This window comes from Pan paniscus, chromosome 20, assembly GCF_029289425.2.
Source record: "Pan paniscus chromosome 20, NHGRI_mPanPan1-v2.0_pri, whole genome shotgun sequence".
Classification (NCBI taxonomy): domain Eukaryota; kingdom Metazoa; phylum Chordata; class Mammalia; order Primates; family Hominidae; genus Pan; species Pan paniscus.
In genome coordinates, this window is record NC_073269.2 from 42,629,316 (window position 1) to 42,650,694 (window position 21,379).

Sequence of the window (21,379 nt, forward strand, 5' to 3'; positions counted from 1 at the left end):
TGTCTATTAAAAAAAAAAAAAAAAAGTGGCCGGTGCTGGGCGCGGTAGCTCATGCCTGTAATCCCACTACTTTGGGAGGTCAAGTCGGCCAGATCACCTGAGGTCAGGAGTTCGAGACCAGCCTGGCCACCATGGTGAAACCCCATCTCTACTAAAAATACAAAAATCAGCCGGGGGTGGTGGCAGGTGTGTGTAATCCCAGCTACTCGGGAGGCTGAGGCAGGAGAATCGCTTGAACCCAGGAGGCAGAGGCTGCAGTAAGCTGAGATCGCACCATTGCACTCCAGCCTGGGGGACAAGAGCGAGACTTCATCTCAAAAAAAAAGCGGTCAGGCGCGGTGGCTCGCGCCTGTAATCCCAGCACTTTGGGAGGCTGAGGCAGGTAGATCAAGAGGTCAGGATTTCGAGACCAGCCTGGCCAATATGGTGAAACCCTGTCTCTGCTAAAAATACAAAAATTAGCTGGGCGTGGTGGTGCGCTCCTATAGTCCCAGCTGCTCGGGAGGCTGAGGCAAGAATATCGCTGGAACCCAGGAGGTGGAGGTTGTGGTGAGCCAAGATTGTGCCATTACACTCCAGCCTGGGTGACAGAGACTCCGTCTCAAAGAATAAGACAGAGAGAGAAAGAGAAAAGAAAAGAAAAAGATATTTTACAAAATAACTGGCCAGTACTCTTCAAAAGTGTCTAAGTCCTAAAAGATAAAAAGGATTAAAGAACACTCAAAGATGGAAGGAGACTAATGAAACAATACAATTCAATGCAGGACCTTGGATTGGATCCTGAAACAGTAAGAAAATTTAGCAAAATTTGAAAAAGAGCTCTAACTTAATTAAAAGTCTTCTATCAGCATAAATTTCCTGGTTTTCATCATTGCACTGTGGGCACCTGCAGAGTATTTGCAAATTCCTTATACTATGTTCACAACATGAAAATAAAATTTTAGGCCAGGCATAGTGGCTCACACCTGTAATCCCAGCACTTTGGGAGGACAAGGCAGTTGGATCACCTGAGGTCAGGAGTTTGAGACCAGCCTGACCAATATGGTGAAACCCTGTGTCTACTAAAAATACAAAATTAGCTGGCCGTGGTGGCACAAGCCTGTAATCCCGGCTACATGGGAGGCTGAGGCAGGAGGAATGCTTGAACCTGGGAGGTGGAGGTTGCAGTGAGCTGAGATTGTGCCATTGCACTCCAGCCTGGGCAGCAAGAGTGAAACTCTGTCTCAAAAAAAAAAAAAAAGAAAGAAAGAAAGAAAGAAAAGAACATTTTTAAAAAATTTACCAAGGGGAAAATGGACACAAAAAAGAGGATATACAAATGGCCAGTAAACATACAAAAAGGTGCTGAACATCATTTCACATCAAGGAAATACAAATTAAAACTATGATGAGGCTGGGTGCAGTGGCTCACACTTATAATCCCAGGATTTTGGGAGGCTGAGGCGGGCGGGAGTTTCACATGGTGAAACTCTGTCTCCACTAAAAATACAAAAATTAGCTGGGCGTGGTGGCACGCACCTGTAATCCCAGCTACTCGGGAGGCTGAGGCACGAGAATCACTTGAACCTGGGAGGCGGAGGTTGCAGTGAGCTGATATCACACCACTACACTCCAGCCTGGACGACAGAGTGAGACTCTGTCTCAAAAAACAAAACAAGACAAAACAAAACAAAACAAAAACCTATGATGAAACTGCACCACACAACCAATAAAATAGTTAAAAGACTAACCATACCAAATTACGGAGAGGATATGAAGCAACTGGAACTCTCATACATTGCTGGATGGAGTGTAAACTGGAACAACCACATGAGAGCTTGGTAGTATCTATTAAACATTAGCCTACCCTGTGATCTAGCAATGCCACTCCTAAGTATTAACCCGGGAGAAAAGCCTTCATGTGTTCACCAAAAACACAGTAGAGTGTTCACAGCTGCAGCATCATTTGTAACAGCCCCAAATTGGAAGCTACCCAAATATCCATCAACAATGTAATCGACTAATATACTACAATATATCCCCAGTATAGTGAGAGCTAAGTACAATTACACTGAACAACATGAATGAATTTCACAAACATAATATATAACAAAAGAAGCCTGGCATAAAACAGTACATGCCGTATAATTGCATATATACATGAAGTTCAAGAATGTGTAAGACAGCCAGATGCACTGGCTCATGCCTGTAATCCCAGCACTTTGGGAGGCCAAGGTGGGCGGATCACCTGAGGTCAGGACTAGCTTGGCCAACATGGGGAAACCCTGTCTCTACTAAAAATACAAAAACTAGCCGGGTGTGATGGGTGCCTGTAATCCCAGCTACTCAGGAGGCTGAGGCAGGAGAATCGTTTGAACCCAGGAGGCGGAAGTTGCAGTGAGCCAAGATTGCATCACTGCACTCCAGCCTGGGTGACAAGAGCGAGACTGTCTCAAAAAAAAAAAAAAAAAAAAAGAATGGGTAAAACTAGTTAATGATAGAATTCTGAATAGATTGTGTGGGGGAGAAATTACTGAGAAGTGGTATGAGGGAAGCATCTCAGGTCCTGGCAAAGTTCTTTGTATAGATCTAGGAGTGTTACACAGCTGTACACTTAAGATTTGCATACTTTATATAGGCTCTATGTATCTATTGACAGCCTCCTGCTCTGTTGCCCAGGCTGAAGGGCAGTGGTATGATCATGGCTTCCTGCAGCTACAAAGCACTGGGCTCAAGCGATCCTCTCATCTCAACCTCCTGAGTAGCTAGGACTTATAGGTGCCAGCCACCATGCCCGGCTAATTTTTTATGTATGTATGTATTTATGGTAGAGTTAGGGTCTCACTATGTTGCCCAGGCTGGTCTCCAACTCCTGGCCTCACGTGATCCTCTCACCTTGGCCTGGCAAAGTGCTGGGATTACACGCATGAGCCCCCACACCTGGCCTACAAAAATTTTTTTAACTCTTGGAACTATGCTTTGGTAGGGATATGGAGCAATAAGATATTTCAAACATTGCTGTTCAAGTACAAATTTGTGCAGCCACTCGGGTATATATTTTGACACTGTTTAGTAAAGTGGAAGATATATGAACCGGCAATTCTGCTGGTAAATAAACTCAAGCATGTGTACCCCATGTGAAAGAATGTTTGTGGCTGTGTTGTTTATAAAATAAAAAGCTATAAATAACTAATAGGGCATCATTACTAGAAGGATGAAAAATTGTGGTATACTTCAGAAGGGAGAATACAATATAGCAAAGAAATTGAATTAACCGCGATTTTATCTAATAGGGATGATTCACAGAATTGTAAAAATAAACCAAAGACAGTATGACAACATTCATATAAAGTTTTAAAACGGGGGAAAACTGGAGTATAATGCCTAGAGAAGTATACATAAGTGATAAAACCTCACACTGTGTGACTTACCCAGCCACACAAACCTGATCACACTCCCACCATGGGGACATTCAGCTACAGACAATCCACGCCCAAAGCAACAGGGTCGCACACGCAGGGCCTCTATCGGTCACATAAGCACAAGTGCACACTTACCGAGGAGGCAGTCACAGTCACAACCACATTGTCACAGTCGGCGCACACCTGTACCGGGTCACAGTCACGATCACACATTAACCACAGCCACACACACAGATAGAAACATGCAGTTACTCGCAGGTATCCCCACCTGAACTCTGCCGCACACAGTCACACAGCATATAGTCGCACACCACTACGGGGACAAACGCAATAACACTCAACCAGACACAAGCTCCCCACAGCCGCACACACAATGCCGCACGTGGTCCTGCTCCTTCTTACACACACCAGCAGCCACAGTCTCCGAGGCCGTACTGCACACGGTGTGAGCGTTGGAAACACACTCATCACAAGAGCAGCCTGTCACAATCGCGCGATCATTCACCACACACCTCCACACAGACGCAAGCGCACACTTTCAATCTCACCTCCACCGCCGCACAAAGCCGAGGCTCGGCCCCCGGCCCCGCCCTCTCCCGGGATCCTCACCTCAGGCCTTACGAGCTTTCGAAGCAGCAGAACCCTCCCCGGCACTGGGGTAGTTGCTGGTAAAGCCCTGAGGGTCCCGCCAGCGCGTGACTTGGAAGCTGAATTACCGCGAGAAGTACAGTCTTGCGGAGGAGACCTCTGGGAAGCGTAGTCAGAGACGTATCAAGGCCGGACAAGATGGCTCCCGATCGTCAGAATTCCTGTCCGCGCCTTGCGTCAGCCCCGCCGAAAGGATCGCCCCCCTAGTCAAACCGCTCGCGCCCCAGAGGCCTCATGGAGTCCCGCCTCAGGCTCGGGCCTTGGCCCCCAAAGAAAGCCACTCCGACGTGTTTGAGATGGGCTTAGTTCCCGGACCCATCCTACTGCCCCCAGGCGCTGGACAGCCTCAGAAAGAGGACAAGTCTGCATGGAAAGATAATCGCACAACTGAGCCTTCTGGGAGATGTAGTTCGGAGCTGGGAAGGCGGTTGGACCCTCCGAAAGTCATCTTAATTGCTCTCACAGATAAGCCGGCGCTGGGCTGCCGGCCTTACTGTGCGCCCAGAGTGCGCAGGCGCAAACATCCTGGGTTGCTGTTTTGGCCTCTTTGTTCGGGCGTGAATTTTGTTTATTGCTCCTTAGTGCAGAGGGGTTATGGGACCAGAGGTTGTGAGACTCAAAACTGGTTGGGGACGCAGAAGGGGTGTAGACCAGGAACCTGCGACCTGATGGGGGGAGGTCAAAGGGAAAGGAATCGCCAAACGTGGGACGGGTTTGGAGAGGCAAAAAGAGAGGAGTCTGAAATTGCAAAGGGCAGGTGTTATTCTGACTTCTGTATGCTTTGTGATAAATGAGTGGGACAGGAAGTAAGAGGAGTTTCACTTTCTCCTTCTGCAATTATTTGTGTACTTGGACTAAGTGTATCTCATGGCCAGTATTTGACTGCTTTTGACCTATAAAGGTATTGTATACACAGTCGTGCATAGTTTAATAATAAGGATATATTTTGGCCGGGTGCGGTGGTTCACGCCTGAAATCCCAGCACTTTGGGAGGCTGAGGGGTTCGAGACCAGCCTGGGCAACATGGTGTAAACCCCGTCTATACTAAAAATGCAAAAATTAGCCAGGCGTGGTGGTGCACGCCTGTAGTCCCAGCTACTCGGGAGGCTGAGGCAGGAGAATCGCTTGAACCCAGGAGGCAGAGGTTGCAGTGAGCCAAGATTGCACCACTGCACTCCAGCCTGGGCAACAGTGAGACTCGGTCTCAAAAAAAAAAAGGATACATTCTGAGAAATGCGTTGTTGGGCAATTTCATCATTGTGTAATAATTTCATCATTATAGAGTGTACTGACACAAACCTAGATGGTATAGCTGACTGAACACTTAGGCTATATGGTATAACCTGTTGCTCCTAAACTACAAAGCTATATGGCATGTTACTGTACTGAATACAGTTGGAACACTGTAGGGACCAGCCCTACAAGGTCTGTGGGTTTTTCTCCCCGTGTGCAGAGAAGAGAGGTGGTAGAAATAAAGACACAAGACAAAGAGATAAAAGAAAAGACAGCTGAGCCTGGGTGAGCCACTACCACCAAGACGCAGAGACTGATAGTGGCCCCGAATGCCAGGCTGCGCTGTTATTTATTGGATACAAGACAAGGGGGCAGGGTAAGGAGTGTGAGCCATCTCCAATGATAGGTAAGGTCATGTGGGTCACGTGTCCACTGGACAGGGGGCCCTTCCCTGTTTGGCAGCTGAAGTGGAGAGAGAGAGAGAGAAGACAGCTTACGCATTATTTCTGCATATCAGAGACTTTTAGTACTTTCACTAATTTTGTTACTGCTATCTAGAAGGCAGAGCCAGGTGTACAGGATGGAACATGAAAGCGGACCAGTAGTGTGACCGCTGAAGCACAGCATCACAGGAAGACGGTTAGGCCTCCAGATAACTGCAGGCGGGCCTGACTCATGTCAGGCCCTCCACAAGACATGGTGGAGTAGAGTCTTCTCTAAACTCCCCCGGGGAAAGGGAGACTCCCTTTGCTGGTCTGCTAAGTAGCGGGTGCTTTTCCTTGGCACTGACGCTACTGCTAGACCATAATCCGCTTGGTAACAGGCGTCTTCCCAGACGCTGACGTTCCGCTAGACCAAGGAGCCCTCTGGTGGCCCTGTCCGGGCATAACAGAGGCTCACACACTTGTCTTCTGTTCACTTCTCACCATGTCCCTTCAGCTCGTACCTCTGTATGGCCTGGTTTTTCCTAGGTTATGATTGTAGAGTGAGGATTATTATAATATTTGAATAAAGAGTAATTACTACAAACTAATGATTAGTGATACTTGTGTATAATCATATCTGTGATCTGTATCTAGTGTAACTCTTGTTATTTTATATATTTTATTATACTGAAACAGCTCATGCCCTCGGTCTCTTGCCTCGGCACCTGGGTGGCTTGCTGCCCACAGAACACAATGGTAAGTATTTATGTATCTAAACATATCTAAACACACAAAAGGTACGGTAAAAAAAAACAGCATAAAAAGTAAAAAATGGTACACCTGTATAGGGTACTTACCAAGAATGGAGGCTGCAGGACTGGAAGTTGCTCTGGAGAGTCGATGAGAGGTGAGTGAATGTGAAGGCTAGGACATTACAGTACAACACTCTAGACTTTATAAACACTGTACACTTAAGCAACACTACATGTATTTAAAGTTTTTCTTCCATAATAAATTAACCCTTGCTTGCTGTAACTTTTTTACTTTATAAATGTTCAAATTTTTAAAAGCTTTTTGACTTTTCTGTAATATCGCTTAGCTTAAAACACAAATACATTGCACAGCCCATGTGGGATCCGTATCTCTTGGTAAGGAAATGTTGCAGGTCAGATGTCATTCTTATGTGGCCACATAGAGGTAGAAAGACTGCATATATGATACTGCCTTTCCCAACCACGGGCTCGTATTCTAACATACCGCAACAATGCCCAATATTTATGGGGTCATAGAAAATAGGATTCACTATGGTTGGAGAATTTCCGAGCCAATTTAAGTTCAGGAATGCTGGCAATGAGAATGATCAGTAGGAATCAGTGTAATGATTTACATAGTTGAAACTATCAACTGGGCCAGGCACGGTGGCTCACGCCTATAATCCCAGCACTTTGTGAGGCTGAGGTGGGCGGATCACCTGAGGTCAGGAGTTTGAGACCAGCCTGGGCAACATGGTGAAACCCCGTCTCTACTAAAAATACAAAAATTAGCTAGGCATGGTGGCACACACCTGTGATACCAACTACTCGGGAGGCCAAGGCAGGAGAACCACTTGAACTTGGGAGGCAGAGGTTGCAGTCAGCCGAGATCATGCCACTGCATTCAAGCCTGGGTGACAGAGCAAAGACTCCATCTCAAAAAAAAAGTTAAAATAAAACATATAGCCATTATTTTTCTGTTTGGGGCAATTTTAAAGTTTTTCTTTCGTCACAAAAACAGGAATGTACCTATGCAAAGGCTTGAAATAGGCCATCTTTTTTTTTTTTTTTTTTTTTTTGAGTTGGAGTTTCGCTCTTGTTGCCCAGGCAGGCTGGAGTGCAATGGCGCGATCTCAGCTCACCACAACCTCCATCTCCTGGGTTCAAGCGATTCTTCTGCCTCAGCCTCCCAAGTAGCTGGGATTACAGGCATGCACTACCACGCGTGGCTAATTTTGGGTTTCTAGTAGAGACAGGATTTCTCCATGTTGGTCAGGCTGGTCTCGAACTCCTGATCTCAGGTGATCTGCCCGCCTCAGTCTGTCAAAGTGCTGGGATTACAGGCATGAGCCACTGTGCCTGGAAAATAGGCCATCTTTTTAAACAAAAAGGCAATGATTCACAAAAGTCTATGAATAGAACATGTAACTAGTTGATACAAATCTAATAGGATTTGTTTAAAATCAGTCAAATCTAATATGTCTGAAGTGTTCTTGTATAAAATATCACGTGAAGAAAAGAAGAATTTATTAGTGTCTTTAAAAAATGGGTTTCTTCATAGACAATATGACAACTTACCATTAAAAGTGTTTCGGGACGGCCGGGTGCAGTGGCTCACGCCTGTAATCCCAGCACTTTGGGAGGCCGAGGCGGGTGGATCACGAGGTCAGGAGATCGAGACCATCCTGGCTAACACAGTGAAACCCCATCTCTACTAAAAATACAAAAAATTAGCCGGGCGTGGTGGCGGGTGCCTGTAGTCCCAGCTACTCGGGAGGCTGAGGCAGGAGAATGGCGTGAACCTGGGAGGCGGGGCCTGCAGTGAGCCGAGATCGTGCCACTGCACTCCAGCCTGGGCGACAGAGCGAGACTCCGTCTCAAAAAAAAAAAAAAAAAAAAGTGTTTCAGGAGACATAAGGAAATGCAACATTATTCTTCCTGAACACTTTTAGTTCAAGACTTTCCACTCAATAAAATAGGAAAGGATCTGAAATTGAGAAAATGTATTTGAGTACAAACAGCTTATGAAACATAATACTTTTTTTGCATCATCATCAGGTTTTACTGAACTTATAACCAACTTGCCCACTCAGTATGCAATTCAGATGTGAGTGAGGGGCCGGGCGCGGTGGCTCACTCCTGTAATCACAGCACTTTGGAAGGCAGAGGCGGGCGAATCACCTGAGGTCAGGAGTTCGAGACCAGTCTGGCCAACATGGTGGAACCCAGTCTCTACCAAAAATACAAAAATTAGCTGGGCGTGGTGGTGTACACTTGTAATCCTAGGTACTCCAGAGGCTGAGGCAGGAGAATCGCTTGAACCTGGGAGGCAGAGATTGCAGTGAGTCCAGATCTCTCCATTGCACTCCAGCCTGGGTGACAGAGCAAGACTCCATCTCAAAACAAAACAAAACAAAAAAAACAGATGTGAGAGGACAGAGGTGTCTCACAGGAGCCTGTACTGTCTTCAATCCTATGTGTGCAGGTATCTACCACAGGCAAACAGTTTCTCCGCATTTTGTAGTTATATGATCTTGCTACTAGCAAAAAGAGGTAAACAGCCTCTGTAGAATCAAGGGACTAGAGTCACGGGACTAGAGTCACAGAATGAAGCTTTCCTCTTAATATTTTTTAATTTGATGTTTGAACTCTTTTTCTTTTTTCCTTGAGACAGTCTTGCTCTTTCGCCCAGGCTAGAGTGCAGTGGCACGATCTTGGCTTACTGCCACCTCCTGGGTTCAAACAATTCTCCTGCCTCAGCCTCCGGAGTAGCTGGGATTACAGGCGCTCGCCACCACACCCAGCTAATTTTTGTATTTTTAGTAGAGACGGGGTTTCACCATGTTGGCCAGGCTGGTCTCAAACTCCTTACCTCAGGTGATCCACCCACCTCGGGCTCCCAAGTGCTGGGATTACAGGCGTGAGCCACCGCGCATGGCCCGACGTTTGAACTCTCAATGCAGCATTCTAGAGAAGGGTGTTCGGGACCTCCTGTGCCCAAGGGACCGATAAAGAAAAAAGCTCCATTTATTATTTGGGATTTGATGCACAGATGAAAAACTTAACATACAATAACGGAAGTCGGTTGTTAGTAAATCACATCCTAGTCTTTCAGCACTTCCATAAGAGACGACATCTTCAGTTGTCTAGTTCTTGTAGTTTTAGCACGGCAACATCAGTGATGCCTATGTCCAGAATCAGTTAAAAAGACCATAATTTGTTTCTCTTAGTTCATCTATTTTTCACTGGCTCACGGTCCCAAGTGTATCTGAATGATTACCTTTGGGCATTCTCTGCTATTGCTTATTAGGGTGCTGTCTATTGTCCCCATGTTTTGTGGGCTGGTTGGGAGGGGGAGCTTGGGAAGGATGTGTCACTCTCAGGAGGTTGTAAGTCATTGGGACGCCTCCAGGGATGATTCCTTCCACGGCTGCAGGAAGTCCTCCTGGAGCCACGCCCACGATGTCTGGCGGATATCTGTATGTTGCACCGTTGAGCTCGGGATGAATTGCTTACTGGTCTATTGCTGACCAAGGCACTGATGTGACAAATAACTCCTTGTTCACACAGTTTCTTAAGCTTTCTGGGACGCGACCTGTGATGACTCGGCGGATCTCGGTGGCAGCTGCCTCCTTCATCTCCAGCGACGCCTGCATGCTGTCCTAGGCAGTGTGAGGAGTGAAGATGAGATTTGGTGCATCTTTCAACGGAGCCTGAGCAAAGCTAAAGGGCTCCGATTCGTGCAAGCCAAGGGCTGCCCCTCCTATCCTGTCCTCCTTGAGGGCCTGTGCTAAGGCTTTCTCATCCACCAGGCCACCACGGGCTGCGTTCACAAGGAATGTTCCCTGTCTCATCTGCTTTATAGTAAAGTCATTGACGAGGTGGTGGTTATGTTCATTGAGATTGCAGTGCAAGGAGACACAGTCACTCTGATACAGGAAACCCTGCAGGGTGTATCAGGGTCCCCTCTGCATGCCCTGGGACCGCTCTATCCTGTCCTACAAGTAGGGTCATAAAATACGACGCTGAATCCAAAGGCCTTGGCTCAAACTGCAACCGCCTGCCTCGTGCAACCGAAGCCCATGAGGCCTAGCGTCTCCCACGAATGAGGGCCACTCCCATGGCCACCTCGAGAATCTGCTCCACGCTCTGAACCCGCGTGCCTTCCCACAGTGCCTGGTACAGCCACATGTTCCTCTGGCACAGATTGAGGATGTGGCAGACAGTGGAGTCGGCTGCCTCTTCCACGGCTGTGGAGGGGATGTTGCACATAGTAATCCGGAGCTCGCTGGCAGCCTTGATGTCCACGTTGTCGTAGCCACTTGCCTATCCACACGATCACTCTCAGGGCCTTGAACTTCTCCAGGTCCTCCCTTGTTTAGAATTTTCTCGTGGATCTCCTGCGTGGACTGTGCGTCACAGAAGGCCACAGTGGCCAGGTCCTTCAGGATGGGCATCTCCACGGTGCGGTCACAGCCATCCAGCGGCGCGAGCAGCAGGAGGGGGTGCAGGGGGCTGTTCGTGATCTGGGGATGGATAGCTTCACAAATTCTGTGCAATCGCTGTCTCGTGATTTCGTGCTTATCCACCAGGGCCATTCTTTATGGAACTTTGCAACTCTCAGATCAAAAGGCAAAGCAGGCCTGGCATGGTGGCTCATGCCTGTAATCCCAGCACTTGGGAGGCCGAGGCAGGCAGATCACTTGAGGTCAGTAGTTTGAGACCAGCCTGGCCAACATGGGGAAACACCATCTTTACTAAAAATATAAAAATTAGCTGGGCATGGTGACGCGCTCCTGTAATCGCAGCTACTCAGGAGGCTGAGGCAGGAGAATCACTTGAACCTGGGAGTCAGAGGTTGCTGTGAGCTGAGATCATGCCACTGCACTCCAGCCTGAGTGACAGAGTGAGACTCTGTCTCCAAAAACCAAACCAAAACAAACAACAACAACAAAACAAAAGGCAAAGCAGTCCTCTAAAAACTTACGGAAACTCGCAGGAATGTGTGTGCATGACGCCACTATGAACCCAATACATATCTGTCCACAAACTCTATAGTTCACAGGATGGGCTGTCCATCTTTTCTTTCTTTCTTTCTTTCTTTCTTTCTTTTTCTTTCTTTCTTTCCTTCCTTCCTTCCTTCCTTCCTTCCTTCTTTCTTTCTTTCTTTCTTTGTTGCCAGGCTGGAGTGCAGTGGCACGATCTCAGCTCACTGCAATCTCCACCTCCCGGGTTCAAACGATTGTCCTGCCTCAGCCTCCTGAGTAGCTGGGATTACAGGTGCACACCACCACACCTGGCTATTTTTTGTATTTTAGTAGAGACGGGGTTTCACCATGTTGGACAGGATGGTCTCGATCTTCTGAACTCGTGATCCACCTGCCTTGGCCTCCCAAAGTGCTGGGATTACAGGTGTGAGCCACTAGCTGTCCATCTTTTTAAGGGAATGCAGCTTCGTTAGTTCAAAAACATTTAAGGTGATGAAACCCTCGTCCTGGGCAGTCAGCATCCACAGCGGAAGGGCTCCCGCCCCTCCCACCCCACCCGGAGGCTGTGCTGCCTCAGTTCAGTGCAGCATGGCTCCTGGTTCAGTCCTTCGCTCCTCGGGCCGCTCCCAAGCCACCTTAAAATGACACACTGAATTTGGATTATTATTATTATCTTTTTTTTTTTCAGACAGAGTCTTGTAGTTGTCGCCCAGGCTGGAGCGCAGTGGCACGATTTCGGCTCACTGCAACCTCCGCCTCCTGGGTTCAAGCAATTGTCCTGCCTCAGCCTCCCAAGTAGCTGGGATTACAGGCACCTGCCACCACGCCCAGCTAATTTTTGTATTTTTGGTAGACACGCGGTTTCACCATGTTGGCCAGGCTGGTCTTGAACTCCTGACCTCAGGTGATCCACCCTCCTTGGCCTCCCAAAGTGCTAAGATTACAGGTATGAGCCACCAAGCCTGGTCTAAACATTTATTTTTTTAATTTATTTTTTCTTCTTTTTTTTTCTTTTTTGAGACAGAGTCTCGCTCTGTTGCCCAGGCTGGAGTGCACTGGCACAGTCTCAGCTTACTGCATCCTCTGCCTCCCGGGTTCAAGTAATTCTCCTGCCTCAGCCTCCAGAGTAGCTGGGACTACAGGTGCCCGCCACCATGCCCAGCTAATTTTTGTACTTTTAGTAGAGACGGGGTTTCACCATATTGGCCAGGCTGATCTCGAACTCCTGACCTTGTGATCTGCCTGCCTCGGCCTCCTAAAGTGCTGGGATTACAGGCGTGAGCCACTGCGCCTGGCTATTTTTTATTTTTTTGAGACGGACTCTCGGCTCACTGCAACCTCTGCCTCCTGGGTTCAAGCGATTCTCCTGCCTCAGCCTCCTGACTAACTGGGATTACAGGCATGTGCCACCATGCCTGGTTAATTTTTGTATTTTTAGTAGAGACGGGGTTTCACCATGTTGGTCACGCTAGTCTCGAACTCCTGACCTGGTTATCTGCCCGCCTCAGCCTCCCAAAGTGCTGGGATTACAGACGTGAGCCACCACGCCCAGCCCCAAACATTTATTATTAATTATTCCTCATATTACATTTCCAGGATCTACTATATATTTTTTATATTTGCATTTTATTTTTAATTAAGATGTAATAATTGCATGTATTTATGGGGTACAATTTGATGTGTACATTGTATACATCGTGATGTGTACACAATGACACGTGTACATTGTGGAATGATTGAATCAGCTTTTCCAAGTGTGTTTCCTTCTCAGCACCTCCAAACCTCTCCTCAAGTTAACCCCAGGCCTTGAGAGAAACAAAGTGCTCTCCCTTAAACTGGGTCGCTTTGGTTCCCAGTGGAAAGTTGAGTCACAGAGGGAGGCTCTCTTTCATGTGCTTGGGTTTCACTCACTTTTATCAGCTGGACACTGCCGCAGGGGCTGATTGCTCCCACTCCCTTCCCCAGGTTCTGGGTTATCGTTCATGATTCCAGTGGATTTCCACTTTTCTTCTTGAAATAAAGTACATGGAGTTTATCTTTATGCACTATCATGCTATCCCCAAGTGGCTGAGGCATGCTCTAATCTGCCATCTTGGAGGAAGAAAAGTTTTAAGTTTGATATCACAGTTTACATATAATTTGTATCAATTAACAAATTATTGTAGCTATGGGTGTTTTGTAGTAGTTTTGTCTTTTTTTTTTTTTAAGTCAGAGTCTTGCTCTGTTGCCCAGGCTGGAGTGCCGTGGCGTGATCTCGGCTCACTGCACACTCCACCTTCCAGGTTCAAGCAATTCTCCTGCCTCAGCCTCCCAAGTAGCTGGGACTACAGGTGCGTGCCATCATGCCCAGCTAATTTTTTGTAGTTTTAGTAGAGATGGGGTTTCACCATGCTGGGCAGGCTGGTCTTGAACTCCTGACCTCGTGATCCCCCTGCCTGGGCCTCCCAAGTGCTGGGATTATAGGCGTGAGCCACCGCACCTGGCCACCAGTTTTGTCTTTTAATCTTCAAACTAGAGAGAGGATTGATTTACACCTCACCATTACAGTATTAGAGTGTTGTGAATTTCACAATGTACTTATTTTTTACCTGTAAGTTCGTTTTCGTTTTTTTTTTTTTTTTTTGAGATGGAGTCTTATTCTGTCACCCAGGCTGGAGTGCAGTGGTGCGATCTCTGCTCACTGCAACCTCTGCCTTGCGAGTTCAAGCGAATCTCTGCCTCAGCTTCCCGAGTAGCTGGATTATAGGCATGTGCCACCATGCCCAGCTAATTTTTGTATTTTTAGTAGAGATAGGGTTTCACCATATTGGCCAGGCTGGTCTCGGATTTCTGACCTCAAGTGATCTGCCTGCCTTGGCCTTCTAAAGTGTTGGGATTACAGGCGTGAGCCAGCTCGCCTGGCCAGTTTTATATACTTTCATGTTTTCATGTTACTAATAAATGACTTTTTCCTTCAGCTTGAAGAATTCTCTTTAGCATTTCTTGTAGGGCAGATATAGGAGTGTTAAACACCTTCAACTTTTGTTTGTCTGAGAAAGTCTTAATTTCTCCTTCATTTTTGAAATACAGGTTATCTGAGTATAGTATTCTCACATGGCAGTTGTTTTCTTTCTAACAATGTATTATCCCACTCCCTTCTGGCCTGCAAGATTTCTGCTGAAAAATCCACTGATGATCTTATTGAGGTGACCTTGTACATATGTGAACACAAGAAGTCACTTTTTCCTTGCTCCTTTAAAGATTCTCTCTTTGTGCTTAACTTTTGAAAATTTGCACATCTGTATGGGTTTCTTTTGATTTCTCCTATTTGGTGTCTTTTTGGCTTCTTCGATCTGGATTTCTATTTCCTTTCCCAGGCTTGGGAAGTTTTCTGCCATTATTTCTTTATCTAAGCTCTCTGTCTCCTTCTCTTTTATCCTTCTGACCCTTTGGCAATGTGTGTATTGGTCTGCTTGATGGTGTTCCAAAAGTCCCTTATGCTGTCTTCACTATTTTATGTTCTTTTGCTCCTCAGATTGGATGATTTCCAATTACCTGTTTCTGAGTTTGTTGATCCTTTCTTCTGCTTGATCTAGTCTGATACTGAACCCTTTATTGCATTTTTCAGTTCAGTTGTTGTACTCTTCAGCGCTAATATTTCTTTTCTTTTCTTTTTTTTTTAAACAGTCTTCTCTGTCCCCTAGGCTGGAGTGCAGTGGCACGATCTTGGCTCAGTGCAACCTCTGCCTCCGGGTTCAAGCAATTCTCCTGCTCAGCCTCCCAAGTAGCTGGGATTACAGTTGCACGTCACCACGCCCAGCTAATTTTTTGTATTTTTAGTAGAGATGGCGTTTCACCATGTTGGCCAGGCTGGTCTCAAACTCCTTACCTCAGGTGATCCACCTGCCTGGGCCTCCCAAAGTGCTGGGATTACAGGCATAAACCTCCCTACTTGGCCATCCCTAAGATTTCTGTTTGGTACTTTTTTATATTTTCTGTTTATTGAAATTCTCAAGGTTGTTCATGCATTGCTCTCCTCACCTTGGTGAGCATCTTTGTGATGATTCTTTTGAATTGTCTGTTGGGTAAATCACATTATCTCCATTTCAGTAGGGTTGGTTTCTGGAAATTAATTTTGTTCTATTATTTGGAACATATTTCCCCGTTTCTTCATTTTCCTTGTACCTCTGTGTTGGTTTCTGTGTATTAATAAGAAAACAGTCTCAGTTTTTTCACACTGGCCTCACATAGAAGAGCCTAATCAATAAGTCTAAGGTTCCTCTCACATTTTTGTGTTTGTCCAAACTGCAGTCTCTGTTTTTAGTGACCCCTAGGAGATTAGGATGTGCCAAGACCTGGCAGTACTCTGAGTCAGGTAAGATAGAAACCAGTCCCTCTAGATGCAGCTGGAAAGATTGCGGCATTAGATATGTCTTCCACTTCATTTTATCCTCAGGGTGAAGCTGAGAGGAGTTTATCTCCAAGTCTCTCTGCATTAAGTCAGGGAGTGTATCTGTAGCAAATGCCTGCACTCTTCTTCAGATTGCATGTTCTGATCCTCTGCTGGACATGGGATCATTGAATGTCCACATCTTTATTTTCTGTGGTCTAGGGAGGCTCGGGAATGCTGAGCTCAATCAACTTACAGAGCTAGATGGTTATAGAGGCAACCCTATGGAAGGGAGCTGTAGAAGTTATGGTACTCAATGCATGGACAAACTCCTTCAGGGAGCATCTACATACCTGGCTTTATTGCTCGAGCAAACTGAAGGGGAAAAGCGCAGGAAATGCCTAAGCTCCTGTTCAGGCTCCCATATGTCTATTGCTTTTCTACCCCACTGGTTTCCAGGTGCAGGATAGATTCTCAAACCGCAGTTGAAAAAGTGTGCAGATGGACACTTCCAGAGAGAAACTGAGAGGTGTGCACTTTAGACCATTCTCTGCACTGATCCTGAGATGTAAACAATGGCAATGTTCGTGTATCAGTATAAAACCACCTCTTGGCCAGTCGCAGAGGCTCATGCCTGTAATCCCAGCACTTTGGGAGGCTGAGGCGGGCAGATCACCTGAGGTCGGGAGTTCGAGACCAGCCTGACCAACATGGAGAAACCTTGTCTCTACTAAATATACAAAATTAGCAGGCTGTGGTGGCACATGCCTATAATCCCAGCTACTCGGGAGCCTGAGGCAGGAGAATTGCTTGAACCCGGGAGGCAGAGGTTGCCGTGAGCCCAGATCGCACCACTGCACTCCAGCCTGGGCAGCAAGAGCGAAACTCCGTCTCAAAAAACAAAAACAAAAACAAACAAAAAACCCACCTCTTTATTCTGTGATCTAGAGAAACTAGTGAATGCCAAGTCCTTTCATTCCCAATTTTAGATGGTTTAGGATGGAGCCTCCTAGTTGGGAGCTGTGAAAACCGGGGCACTCTATGTGTGGAAATCTTTTTTTTTTTTTTTTTTTTGGAAGAATCTGTAGACATGGAGTAAGCCACGGGGAGACTTGGAAAGTGCCAAACTTCCATTTAGACTCCCAAGGGTCTATACCCTGTTAGATGTAGGCTGGTTAGAAGCCTGTCACGCAGCAACTGGAGGAGTGTTCTGGGAAACCCCTTCTGTGGCAAAAGACACATAAAATAAATTTGCCATCTTAAGACTTTTTTTTTTTTTTTTTTTGAGATGGAGTCTTGCTCTGTTGCCCAGGTTGGAGTGCAATGGCACTATCGCGGCTCACTGCAAGCTCCGCCTCCTGGGTTCACGACATTCTCCTGCCCCAGCCTCCCAAGTAGCTGAGACTACAAGCGTCTGCCACCATGCCCGGCTGATTTTTTGTATTTTTAGTAGAGACGGGGTTTCACCATGTTGGCCAGGATGGTCTCGATCTCCTGACCTTGTGATGTGCCCGCCTCGGCCTCCCAAAGTGCTGGGATTACAGGCGTGAGCCACCGCGCCTGGCCCTTTTTTTCTTTTTTGAGATGGAGTCTCCCACTGTCGCCCAGGCTGGAGTGCAGTGGTGCAATTTTGGCTCATTGCAACCTCCGACTCCTGGGTTCAAGCGATTCTTCTGCCTCAGCCTCCCAAGTAGCTGGGATTACAGGTGCCCACCAACACACCCGGCTATTTTTTTTTTTTTTTTTTTTTTTGTATTTGTAGTAGAGACAGGGTTTCAATATGTTGGCCAGGCTGGTCTCGCACTCCTGACCTCGTGATCAGCTCACCTCAGCCTCCCAAACTGTTGGGAATACAGGTGTGAGCCACCGCGCCCGGCCCCCATCTTAGACATTTTAAAGTGTACTGTTCAGTGGTATTAAATACATTCATAATGTTGTGCAACCATCACCACCACCCATCTTTATAATTCTTTTCATCCTGTCATAATGAAAATCTATACCCATTAAACAATTAACTCCCCATTCTTCTTTTCTGCTAAAAATCATAATTCTACTGTCCCTATGATTTTGACTACTTTAAGTACCTTGGATAAGTGGAATCATATAGTATGTGTCTTTTTGTGACTGGAATATTTCACTTAGCATTATGTGCTCAAAGTTCATCCACGTTGTAGCCTATTACAGAATGTCCTTCATTTTCGAGGCCTAATATTATTCCACTGTATGTATATACCACATTTTGCTTACCCATTCATCTATCTATAGGCACTGGGGTTGCCTCCATGTTTTCGGTATTATGAATAACGCTGCTATAAACATGAGTGTTTGAGTCCTTTCTTTCAATTCTTTTAAGTATATACTCAGAAATGGAATTGTTTAATCATATGGTAGTTGTAGGTTTAATGTTTTTCTCTTTTCTTTTGGAGACAGGGTCTCTCTCTGTTGCCCAGACAGGAGTGCAGTGGTGAGACCACAGCTCACTGCAGCCTCAATCTCTAGGGTTCAAGCAATCCTCCCACCTCAACCTCCTGAGCAGCCTTCTGAGGTGGCAAGGGCTGAAGTTGCTGTGGACTGATGTGAATACACTGCTGGAAACTTGGGATAACTTGGATCTGTGTCACTGCTAACATTATCATGACATTATCAAGAATTCAGGGAGCAGTGGCTGACGCCTGTAATCCCAGCACTTTGGAAGGCTGAGGCGGGTGGATCACTTGAGGTCAGGAGTTCAAGACCAGCCTGGCCAACATGGTGAAACCCTGTCTCTACCAATAATACAAAAATTAGCTGGGTGTGGTGGCAGGTGCCTGTAATCCCAGCTACTTAGGAGGCTGAGGCAGGAGAATCACTTGAACCCGGGAGGTGGAGGTTGCAGTGAGCTGAGATCTCACCACTGCACTCCAGCCTGGGCAACAGTGCAAGACTCAAAAAGTCTGGCCAGGCGCGGTGCCTCATGCCTGTAATCCCAATACTTTGGGAGGCCGAGGCAGGTGGATCACCTGAGGTTGAGAGTTCGAGACCAGCCTGACCAACATGGAGAAGCACTGTCTCTACTAAAAATACAAAACTATCCGAGTGTGGTGGTGTATGCCTGTAATCCCAGCTACTCGGGAGGCTGAGGCAGTAGAATCATGCCACTGCACTCCAGCCTGGGCAACAAGAGCAAAACTCTGTCTCAAAAAAAAAACAAAAGTTTGACTTAGGGGCATAAAGTACAGGTGCACACCACCACAGCCAGCTAATTTTTATAATTTTTGTAGAGGTTGCCCAGGCTGGTCTGGAACTCCTGGGCTCAAGAGATCCCCTCGTAAGTGGCTGGGCGCGGCGGCTCTCGCCTGTAATCCCAGCACTTTGGGAGGCTGAGGTGGGCGGATCACGAGGTCAGGAGATTGAGACCATCCTGGCTAACACGGTGAAACCCTGTCTCCACTAAAAATACAAAAAAATTAGCTGGGCGTGGTGGCGGGCGCCTGTAGTCCCAGCTACTCAGGAGGCTGAGGCAGGAGAATGGCGTGAACCCGGGAGGCGGAGCTTGCAGTGAGCCGAGATCGCGCCACTGCCCTCCAGCCTGGGCGTCACAGTGAGACTCCATCTCAAAAAAATAAAATAAAAAAGAGATCCCCTCCTCTCAGCGTCCCAAAGTGCTATATGTTTAATTTTTTGAGGAACTACTCTATTTTTTTCCACAGTGGCTGCACCATTTTACACCCTCATCAACAGGGCAAAAGAGTTCCCATTTCTTTTTTTTTTTTTTTTTTTGGAGATGGAGTCTTGCTCTGTCGTCCAGACTGGACTGCAGTGGCTAATTTTTTTGTATTTTGTAGAGACCATGTTGTCCAGGCAGGTCTCGAACTCCTGAGCTCAGGCAATCTGCCTGTCTTGGCCTTCCAAAGTGTTAGGATTACAGGCATGAGCCACCGCGCCAGGCCAGGTTCCCATTTCTTTTTATCCTTGTAAACACTTGTTATTTTCTGTATTTTGTTTAATAGCTATCCTAATGGGCGAGTTGGTAATCACATTTTAGTTTTGATTTGCAAAGCACTGGCGCATGAAAAAATCTTGGGCCGGGTGCAGTGGCTCACGCCTGTAATCCCAACACTTTGGGAGGCCGAGGCAGGCGGATCACCTGAGGTCAGGAGTTCAAGACCGGCCTGGCCAACATGGGGAATCCTCATCTCTACTAAAAATACAAAAATTAGCCGGGCACGATGGTGTGCGCCTGTAATCCCAGCTACTCGGGAGGCTGAGGCAGAGAACTGCTTGAACCCAGGAAGCGGAGGTTGCAGTGAGCCTAGATTGTGCTGCTGCACTCCAACCTGGGCGACAGAGCCAGACTGTGTCTCAAAACAAAAAACAAACAAACAAAAAACTTCTTCGGATAAATGGCTATTTAAGTCATTTACCCTTTTGATCTGGTTGTTTGCTTTCATTTTGAGTATTAGGAATTTTCTATATATTCTGGATATTGATCACACATCAGATACACAAATAACTTCAAATAGTGACTTTGTCTAATATCTCAGTTTTCAGAATTTCAGTATAATTGTTAAAAATAAATCAATTAGGGCCAGGCGTGGTGGCTCACGCCTGTAATCCCAGCACTTTGGGAGGCTGAGGTGGGTGGATCACGAGGTCAGGAGATTGAGACCATCCTGGCTAACACGGTGAAACCCCGTCTCCACTAAAAATACAAAAAAGTTAGCCGGGCATGGTGGTGGGCGCCTGTAGTCCCAGCTACTCGGGAGGCTGAGGCAGGAGAATGGCATGAACCTGGGAGGCGGAGCTTGCAGTGAGCCAAGATTGCGCCACTGTACTCCAGCCTGGGCAACAGAGCGAGACTCCATCTCAAAAAAAAAAAAAAAAAATCAATTAGGTAAATGTAAATGGGATAGACATAAAAAGACTTTTCATGTCATTTGACATCGTACCATTATGTTACTTAATTACTGGATACTTACTAAATGTCTTGGTTGGTACCAAATAAGATTAAAAAACCAAAATATGAATTGTTGAACACAAATGTTTGTTCTTGGCATTTTAAATCTTACAAAAACTCTAAATAGGCCAGGTGTGGTGGCTCACGCTTGTAATCCCAGCACTTTGGGAGGCCAAGGTGGGTGGATCACGAGGTCAGGAGTTCAAGACCAGCCTTGCTAATATGGTGAAACCCTGTCTCTACTAAAAATACAAAAATTAGCTGGGTGTGGTGGCGGGCGCCTGTAATCCCAGCTACTTGGGAGGCTGAGGCAGAGAATTGCTTGAACCTGGGAGGTGGAGGTTGAAGTGAGCTGAGATGGCGCCACCGCATTCCAGCCTGGTGGACAGAGTGAGACTCTGTCTCAAAAAAAAAAAAAAAAAAAAAAAAAAAAAGGAAAAGAACCAATAGGACAGAGAGATGTAAAGAAAGTTATTAATATGAAGATACATTTTTGGTAAGGCAAGTTAAAAGCAAAAGAGAATAACTTTGTATGAGAAAGAATTTTATGTGATAAATATTTGTCCTAAAGTGATTTTTTTTTAAAAAGAAAGCATAGGACAAAGCGGAAAGTCAAAGTATGTTGTC

At 46.4% G+C, this 21,379-nt stretch overlaps 1 protein-coding gene and 1 pseudogene across 4 annotated transcripts in view; one reads left to right on the forward strand and one right to left on the reverse strand.

The window, feature by feature from the left end:
• Positions 1 to 4,402, reverse strand: part of ZNF566 (zinc finger protein 566) — a 44,702-nt gene extending 40,300 nt beyond the window's left edge. For 3 of the 4 annotated variants that reach the window (XM_063600197.1, XM_063600198.1, XM_024926735.4), the window contains exon 1: positions 4,011 to 4,308. The gene's annotated coding sequence lies outside the window, so the exon portion shown is untranslated. Of the gene's footprint in view, positions 1 to 4,010 lie in introns of all 4 variants that reach the window. The other variant, XM_008960794.4, reaches the window with a different exon arrangement.
• LOC117977056 (uncharacterized) lies at positions 4,188 to 4,843 on the forward strand (annotated as a pseudogene).
• Positions 4,844 to 21,379: the final 16,536 nt, after the last annotated feature.